Raw genomic sequence first — 9,544 nt, 5'->3', positions numbered from 1 at the left:
TTATTGTTACGTGACTTCAAGATACACCCTTAAGTTGGTTTTGTCTTTGAGATTGATTCTCTCCAAGAACCCTCAGTTCTGGTTCCACGCACATGATAGAAAGGCCTTCAGTTATTTTGGCTCATGGTAGGACTGCTTTCTCCCATTAGAGACTTGGAGGATTACTGGAAAATCCTAGTACAATTTCTGAAGTACAAACTTAACCACAGAGACGTTTCCCCACATGAAATGTTTAGTGACAGTTGGGGTGGAAATAGGGGTCCATTGACCTGGGTGTCAGTCCTAACATACCCAGTTCACTGTGTCACCTTTAATAATGTACAGTTTGTGCTTCAACCTACAATCTGCAGAGACTCTCTCCTGTTCCTTACCCCTTTCATTGATACCAGAAGTAGTAGAAAGATTGACCTTTGTGAAGCTTACTAAAATTCTTCTACATCTTCAGGTAATTCACAGGGATGAGGAAAATAAAAAATAGAAAAAAATTAATAAAATTCTTCTACAAAACTGCAATACCGTGCAGAGATTATTGAGAAGGTGTGTGCAGAATTGCTGGTTTTTCAAACTAGATAAAACAGTAGTACCTATTCAAGTCACCACCACAGGGGGCCTCCTAAAAATAGACCGACTGCTATGTGATAGCTTAGGACGTTTTTATTGATATCATCTCTTGTCCTGCCAAAAGAAAAGCCTTGAGCCTGGAAGGAGGAATTAGAGTGTATTTTCCTAGGAAACTGGTGCCACAGTAAACTGTATGTCTGTTTGTTCTTGAAGCCGACCTAGCAATTACCTTGGAATACTAGGGCTCTATATTTTTCTAAATGTTTTTTCCTTCTACTTCATCATTCCTGATGAAAGAAAGAAAACAGTATAAAGAAAAGCTACAGGTTACTCTGAATACATACCAAGTTTTGTTGGGGTGTAGTTGTCTTAGGTGACACTCTGACCACAGCGCTAAGAGCTACACTGGTGTAGTGAGGAAAGCGTGGCCCTTTTGAATCATAACGTGCTGTTCATTTCTATTCCCATTGCTTCTCCTAGGATTTCTTATCTCTTGCCCTAGCAAACCATAACACATAGACACACACACACATACACACACACCCATCCCTGTCCAGTGCACCCAGTGGGGGGGAGGGGGCAGAGAAGACAAAGTCATTTATATAATGTGTCTCCCTGCTGAGCCCCTAATGGCCGAAGCTTTTGTTCTGCATTCAGTGGCTGCATGTGATGGGCAGGAAGCCGCAGTCTCCCTTTGTTCCATGGCCTTATTCAGCAATTTAGATCCATCATAAAAATCAAATATGCATGTTGCAGTCGCCTTCCATACAACAGCTTCAATTTTCACCTTTTTAAAATTTGAACTCCACAGGGGAAGAAAGAAAATGAAGGGAGAAAGGGAAAATGGGGGTAAGAAAAAAATTGCTTTGTGTTTTTGCTTAGTGGACTGTGAAAATAGGCAGTCACAAAAAAAATTTTTTTTTAATTTCATAGATGCATCCCATTCAAAATAAGACATGCTACCAAATTAGGCCTTCTGGAAATGCCCTCACACCGTCCTAGTTAACTCAGGCTCCAAAACTTGGACGTGAAATGATGGGAAAAGAGAAAAATAGAACATTATAAAAGGGTAGAAAGAGGAAGACTCTTTAGGGCTTGAAGAATCATCCTGTTCAGAGAGGTACCTCCATACCACTTATAATTATGCCAAAAAGAATGTTTTATGTTCAGCTGATTGTCATGAGTTTCTTTTGTAAAAGAAATGATTTGGAGAAAAGGTTCATAGAGGGAATGAGAGAGAGATTACACTTAAATATATATTTCCTCTCTGAATAAAAATGAACAGATTGGCAGAGATGTTTTTGTCCAATTATTGATTTGCACACAATATTTAAAATTTTCCCAGAACTTCAAAGGATATGTTCCCTGGAGTTCAGATAAATTTGCATCAGCAGGTTTGGTATTGATTATGCAGAAAAACACAGAAACCTTTTACCTACTCCATTGTTAGACTCAAGCAATGACTTTACAGAAGGGTGCATTGCATGCCCTAATATAAACAATATGGCCAATATTTATTCGATTTATTAAAAAATGAAAGATCTGAAGAAGTGTGCCTCTTTATGCCTGGTTTCACTTACTAATATAGATTTTGAAGGCTCATGCTAAACTTGAAGCCAGCCAGTTTGAAGATACTTTGCCTGTTCTTAGAAATGGAGCTTTTACAGGGTAATCCCAGGGAGATTGCTGTTGTCAACATTATACAGATACTGAACATAATATAGGATGGGTACAAACTGAAAAAGTGATCTTGAGGCTCATTCAAGGTTGAAAAAACCTTTCATTGTCTGGAGTGGAGCTTCTTCTGGAAGATGTACCAAATGAGTCTGGGATCAAAACCAATTTCGCAAGTTTGATCGAGTCATAATATGGAAATCCACCAGATTCTGCTATGACTAATTAGAGGTGTGTGAAGAAGGTTTCCCTTCCCCAACATTATTGATTTTTCTTTCAAACTCCCCAGTTTCACGGGGAAAATCTCTGGCATTTAAAAGTGTTCAATTTAGTACAGTTCATTGATGCATGTAATCTTTGCTAACTGCATCTCATTTTCTCTCAACTGGATTTTTCAGGCCCTCTTATGTCTGGATATATTTTTTATTTACTCTATATTTTAAGTGAAATCAAAGATGTACCCAGAACATACAAATACTGAGAGGATACATTTAATATTTGGATTTTTTTTAGTTGCAGATTTTCCCTTTTCTCCACTGGAAATAATGGGCAATTACAAAAAAGTGTAATTTTAAAAAGTGGATTCCACACAATTTAAGCCTACATGAGTGAAGAGATTTGTATATGTCTTGAATCATTCTATCCTGGAAAAAGCAATAAAGATGGAGAAAAGCACCAGGAAATTTACAACACTGGATAAAATCTGTGATTGCATACCATCATAACTGAGGCAAAAGCTATGGCTCTATGCCACCTCAAGCCGTCTCATTCCATCTTACTTTTTAACACTACTCCATATTTTTAGGATATTATAGACAGATAGCATACTGTAACTTCTTGTTAAAGTTAGGGCCACATGCTGGCATTTTATGTTCTCAAATTCCTTCATATGAGGAAAGATGCTACACAGATGTATTAAATGATAACCATTTCATATTGGAGAGTGAAACCTTTATCTTCGAATTCAAGGTAATTTAATATATAAGGGTATATTTTTAATTGAATATCTTCCTCTTCCCTATCATATGGCAACTTTGTCCTCAGTTGTTTCTTCCCAAGAAATAAGTTGTAGAAGGCCTAGAGGAAAAATTGTTTCAGGAGACCTTGTTTGCATTTCAGGTCATTCCAACTACTATTCTTACCTCTACTTTAAACAAAAAATACATACTAAACCAATGATAGGTCTCACTTACTGAAGTCTTTTCCTCTGCAATCACACAGATGTTGAGAGTGTAGCCTCCGAATTAGACAATCTCAGTTCAAGTTCTGACTCCATCCTTGACTAGCTCTGTGACCTTGGACGATTTAAGCTTGAGTGTCTTAATTCGTAAAATGAATATATGAGGATAATAACACTTAATGTATAGGATCATGTAAGTTAAATGAGATTAAGTATTGTCACAGGTTGCTTTCCTAGAGAAGCAGACCTGAGATTAACATTCAGTGTATTTATTAGGGGGTGCTGTCAACACCTGTGGAAGGTGAGCTGCGGTGCATTCCAACAAAGATCTCAGCCAACCCTGAGGCAGGTTTTTTTCAGCTTCCTGGGAGCTGACAACAACTAAGGGGTGTCGTCTTTTAGCAGTCTTTTTAGCTGTGGAAATAAATCCTTTATTCTTTATTTTAGGGGGAGTTGGGTGGCACATTACAATGTCTATTAGAAGAGTTTAGTAAGCACTCAATAAATATTAGCTATATAATAGTGTCAATGTATATTTACCTGGGAGACCATTCTTAGTATCCCAAACAGTTGCTTTCATTATATATTTTAATAGTGCTTTGGTAAGAGCATGGCTCTGGAACTGGATTTGAGGCCCAATTTCCTAATTGGCAGCTGAATAACACTAAGTACATTAGTCTCTCTGTGTCTCAGTTTCCTCATTTGTGAAATGGAAATAATAATAGTACTCATTCTCATAGGATTGTTATGAGGATTAAATATGTTAATAGTTACACTTTAAACAGTGCCTGGCATATAATACATGCTCTGTAACTGCTCGTGCTTGTCATCATCATTATTATTTTTCTTCTCTCAATCAAGTTAAGCATGTACAGTGAGTCCTCACTTAACATCATTGAGAGGTTCTTGAAGACTGACTTTAAGTGATTCAACAAATAAACCAATTTTTAATCATCAACATTATAATAACAGTGTTATTCGAAGACCTGATATATCTTGTTTTACTTAAAGTCAGTTTCCAAGAACCTGTTGATGATAGTGAAGATTTACTGTAGTCAAAAACTACTTTGGAATCAGACAATGCTGGGTTTAAATCCCAGCTCTGTCACTTACTAGCCGTTTTGACGTCGAGCATGTTACTTAATCTGTGATCCTCAGTATTCTTATCTGTCAAAAAGAAGTAATATGTCTAACCTTATAGAAAGCACCAAATATATGAAGGTATTATGAACTTATGTTTTAGTTTCTTTTCTGAAATGTAGTAATAACCCCACCCTTGGGATGTCCTGAAGATTATGTGAGTTCATTCATGAAAAGCACTTAGAATGGTACCTGACACAAAAGTATGTGTTCAGTGAGTGTTAGCTAATATGATGGTGATGATGACAACTGTATAAAGGACTCTGCACCATGCCTTGCGTATCATAAGCACTCAAATATTACTTTTGAAGCTCTCCATGAATGTTTTCTTTATTTCTTCCTATTAGCCTTTCTTTTACATTCCAGCTGGCCTGCTGGACCTTTATTCTTGTGTATTCCTTTCCTCTTCCCTCACGTGCTTGTAAGGATTTTGAATGTTATATATGGGCCAATAATAAACCATATCCTCTGACATCCTTAAAAAACAAAAGACAAAACCTTCTACTTTGTTTTTATTCTGGAGACAATAAGGCTGATGAGTGATTAAACATTATCTTCAAGTACACAAAGGTTCTTGCTACAGAAAGGTGGCTGCCAGCTCTCCATCTTCAGGACAGAAGAAGAGAAATATACTTCAGTGGAGCATACAGACACAGCATGGAAGACAAAAGAGGATGATAGACTGTCTAACTCTGAGAGGCTAAAAACAAAGAATATTCTTAATGTATTTAGAATGGCTATGTGCATGTGTTTCCAACCAAAGGGAAGAGAAAATTCTAATGAAATCCCTTTTAGCCCCATACTTCTGATTGTGTTATCCTCAAATATTTTAGCTATAAATATTACCTGGTAATGTGTACCTTGCTTGTCCTGTGTTCTTTTGTCATATTATCATTCCTGGTTTCATAATAGCTGGTGTCCATTATAAACCAATCAGAAAAAGGTCTTGGTTTGGGATAGACATTTATTATTCATAAAGGCTAAAAACTGTTTCTCCTTGCAATAATATATAATAAAAAAATAAGCATAGCCAAAATTTTCATTTGCATTCCAGAGGAAATAGTCTGAATAAATTCACCCTATTCATACACAGGGTTTTTTTTTTTAATATCGTTTTAAACACTGCTAAGTGTTAACGATTTACGTTAAGTTATTACTTTGACAGGGATTTGATAATATAATTATGGCCTTTATAATCATGTAGAAAATCATGTTAATTAAATAAACAAAAACTGAAGGAAAATGAACATTTTGATTGGGTTTATTTCATCAGAAGAATCAGACATCTCAAAATAGAAGCAGACATCTGTGGAAATGAAGAAAAATCTACAGTTCTTAAAAACCTAGACTCTCTGCTAAGGATATTATATAGAGATCTAGGAAATAGCTCAGCTTTAAACATACCCCTTAATAGATATATTAAAGCCGAATTTCCCTCTTCCCCTCTTTTTGTTTAATTTTCTTTTAAAGCTGTGTTTTTAATGGCAGATGAAGCTATCTTTTTTTTAATACTTTGAACAAGTATGGCATCTTTTACCCAGGAATCTCAAATTCCCACAAATTTCATACATAGTAGTTGTTATATGTAAAATATACAAAACATGAGGCTTCCTGCAAATTCCTGGCAGGGTGTGGAGCAGGTGTGGTGGGTATATGCATTATATCCCATTGTTTTTGGGAATTTTTTTGGGGTTCCTAGTGATGATTATTCCCACTGAAAGGAGATCTGTGCCCAGTTGGCATGTTTTTTAGAGGCTTTTATACCACAGCAGAGTTCCCAATGATACTTTATCATTTAGACCTCCTTAAAAATATGAGGGAGCTAGAGTGATTTTTTTTTAATTAAACACTTCAGGACTTTTATTCTTGTCTTTTAATATTTTTATGTTTGGCATGTAGTAGGTACTCAATAATAGTTGAAGCCATGAAAATCTTTGGTCATTTTCAAAGTGATTCTTTTGGAATGCTATGTATTTATTATATCAGTGTCCAAAACAGTTCTGGAATTGCCCTCAGAGCTTGTGTTAGAGTCTTTTGAATATACTTATCTTTGCAGGTCAATTAATATTTATTTAGTGTCTATAATATATATATTTCAATTTTTTTTGTAGAGATGGGAGTCTCACTATGTTGCCCATGCTGGTCTTGAACTCCTGGCCTCAAGCAATCCTCCCGCCTTGGCCTCCCAAAGTGTTTGGATTACAGGGATAAGCAACTACACTTGGCCTGTGCTTTTTAAGTATCATGATTTCACCCATTAGCTTATTTACTGCAGTTGTAGATATTGCACAGCAGTCTCCCTTGTGTCAGGAACAGTTAATAAGTACTGAAGGTGGACAGTGAGAAATAATAAGATAAAAATAGAATAATAAGAAATGGTTCTCTTCCAAGAGTTATAACTTAGAAATATACATTCAAATTAACATACTAGAAAATACAGGTCGTCGGCAAAGCCTGAGTCCTGTCCTCTCACTCTCCTCTGTGGACAGCATGAACTTCACCACTCGCTCTACCTTCTCCACCAACTACCGGTCCCTGGGCTTTGTCCAGGCGCCCAGCTACAGTGCCCGGCCAGTCAGCAGCACGGCCAGCGTCTATGCAGGCACCAGGGGCTCTGGTTCCTGGATCTCCATGTCCCACTCCACCAGCTTCTGGGGCGGCATGGGGTCTGGGGGCCTGTCCGCGGGGATGGCTGGGGGTCTTGCAAGAATGGGAGGCATCCAGAACAAGAAGGAGACCATGCAAAGCCTGAAGTACTGCCTGGCCTCCTACCTGAACACAGTGAGGAACCTGGAGATGGAGAACTGGAAGCTAGAGAGCAAAATCCGGGAGCACCTGGAGAAGAAGGGACCCCAGTTCAGAGACTGGAGCCGTTACTTCCAGACCATCAAGGACCTGAGGGCTCAGATCTTCGCAAATACTGTGGACAATGCCTGCATCGTTCTGCAGGTTGACAGTGCCCGTCTTGCGGCTGATGATTTTAGAGTCAAGTATGAGACGGAGCTGGCCGTGCACTAGTCTGTGGAGAATGACATCCATGGGCTCTGCAAGGTCATTGATGACACCAGTGTCACTTGGCTGCAGCTAGAGACAGAGATCAAGGCTCGCAAGGAAGAGCTGCTCTTCATGAAGAAGAACCACGGAGAGGAAGTAAAAGGCCTACAAGCCCAGATTGCCAGCTCTGGGTTGACCTTGGAGGTAGATCCCCAAATCTCAGGACCTCGCCAAGATCATGGCAGACATCTGGGCCCAATATGACAAGCTGGCTCGGAAGAACAGAGAGTAGCTGGACAAGTACTGGTCTCAGCAGATTGAGGAGAGCACCACAGTGGTCACCACGCAGTCCGTCAAGGTTGGAGCTGCTGAGACGACACTCACAGAGCTGAGATATACAGTCCAGTTCTTGGAGACTGACCTGGACTCAATGAGAAATCTGAAGGCCAGCTTGGAGAACAGCCTGAGGGAGGTGGAGGCCCGCTACACCCTGCAGATGGAGCAGCTCAACGGGATCCTGCTTTACCTGGAGTCAGAGCTGGCACAGACCCGGGCAGAGTGGTAGCGCCAGGCCGAGGAGTATGAGGCCCTGCAGAACATCAAGGTCAACCTGGAGGCTGAGATCGCCACCTACCGCTGCCTGCTGGAAGATGGCGAGGATTTCAATCTTGGTGATGCCCTGGACAGCAGCAACTCCATGCAAACCATTCAAAAGACCACCACCTGCCGGATAGTGGATGGCAAAGTGGTGTCTGAGACCAATGACCCCAAAGTTCTGAAACTTTAAGCCAGCAGAAGCAGGGTACCCTTTGGGGAGCAGGAGGCCAATGAAAAGTTCAGTGGTCCAAAACAAAAAAAAGAGAAAATACAGTGTTATAGCAGATAAATGTATACAGTGGAATCGACAAGGTCTCTGGGTGAGCATCATGGAAGAGGTGGCATTTCAGATCTCGATGGATATAGATAGGAAAATATGGGAGAAGGGTATAGCAGGAAAAGAGAAAATTGTAAGCAAAGACCCCAAAGCAGAAAAGCATTTGGTTCAGTCAGAGAATGGTGAGACAGAAAAAGAAACGGAGATAGAATTTTGGAGCTAGAGTCCCGGGGTACTAACCTCAGTGCTGAAACATACCGTGTCCTTTGACAAGTGACTTGAACTGTGTCTTGGTTTTCTCCTCTGTAAAATGGGGATAAGATTTGTACCTACATCACAGGGTTGTTATGAGGAATAATATATAATACATCTAAAACAATGCCTGGCACATAACAAGCACCATGTAAGTGTTAGAAAATGAGAGAGTGGAGTATCTTCTCTACTGTACTGGAAGCCACTGAAGGTTTTTGAGCAAGGTGGTGAAAAGATAGGCGCTATACTTTAAGAGTATGATCCTGGCACTACTGTGTACAGTTGATCATGAGAGAGATGCTAGTTAAGAGAGATCCTGGGAAGGGGAAATGCCAGATTGCACTGGAGCAATAGCTATGGGAATGAAAAGGAGGGGGTGGATGCAAGAAACACTGGAGGGTCCCCATAACATGCACATACTTTTTATTTTATTTTAAGTTCCGGGATACATGTGCAGGATGTACAGGTTTGTTACATAGGTAAATATGTGCCATGGTGGTTTGCGGTACCTATCAACTTATCACCTAGGTAATAAGCCTAGCATGCATTAGCTATTTATCCTGATGTACTCCTTCCCCTAAACATCCCCCACCCCTGCCAACAGGCCCCAGCATGTGTTGTTCCCCTCCCTGTTTTCATGTATTCTCATTAGTCAGCTCTCACTTACAAGTGAGAACATGCGGTATTTGGTTTCCTGTTCCTACATTAGTTTGCTGAGGATAACTGCTTCCAGCCCCGTCCATAGCCCTGCAAAGGACATGATCTCGTTCCTTTTTATGGCTGCATAGTATTCCATGGTGTATATGTACCATGTTTTCTTTATCCAGTCTATCATTGCTGGGCATTTGGGTTGATTCCATGTCTTTGCT

At 39.6% G+C, this 9,544-nt stretch overlaps 1 pseudogene; it reads left to right on the top strand.

The window, feature by feature from the left end:
- Window positions 1–7,045: 7,045 nt before the first annotated feature.
- LOC106633926 (keratin, type I cytoskeletal 18-like) lies at window positions 7,046–8,693 on the top strand (annotated as a pseudogene).
- The last annotated feature ends 851 nt before the right edge of the window (window positions 8,694–9,544 follow it).

The sequence above is a fragment of the Pan paniscus genome, chromosome 18 (genome assembly GCF_029289425.2).
Source record: "Pan paniscus chromosome 18, NHGRI_mPanPan1-v2.0_pri, whole genome shotgun sequence".
In the NCBI taxonomy this organism is placed as follows: Eukaryota; Metazoa; Chordata; class Mammalia; order Primates; family Hominidae; genus Pan; species Pan paniscus.
The sequence above is the reverse complement of the archived record's forward strand: the minus strand, read 5'-3'. Positions and strand labels throughout refer to the sequence as shown.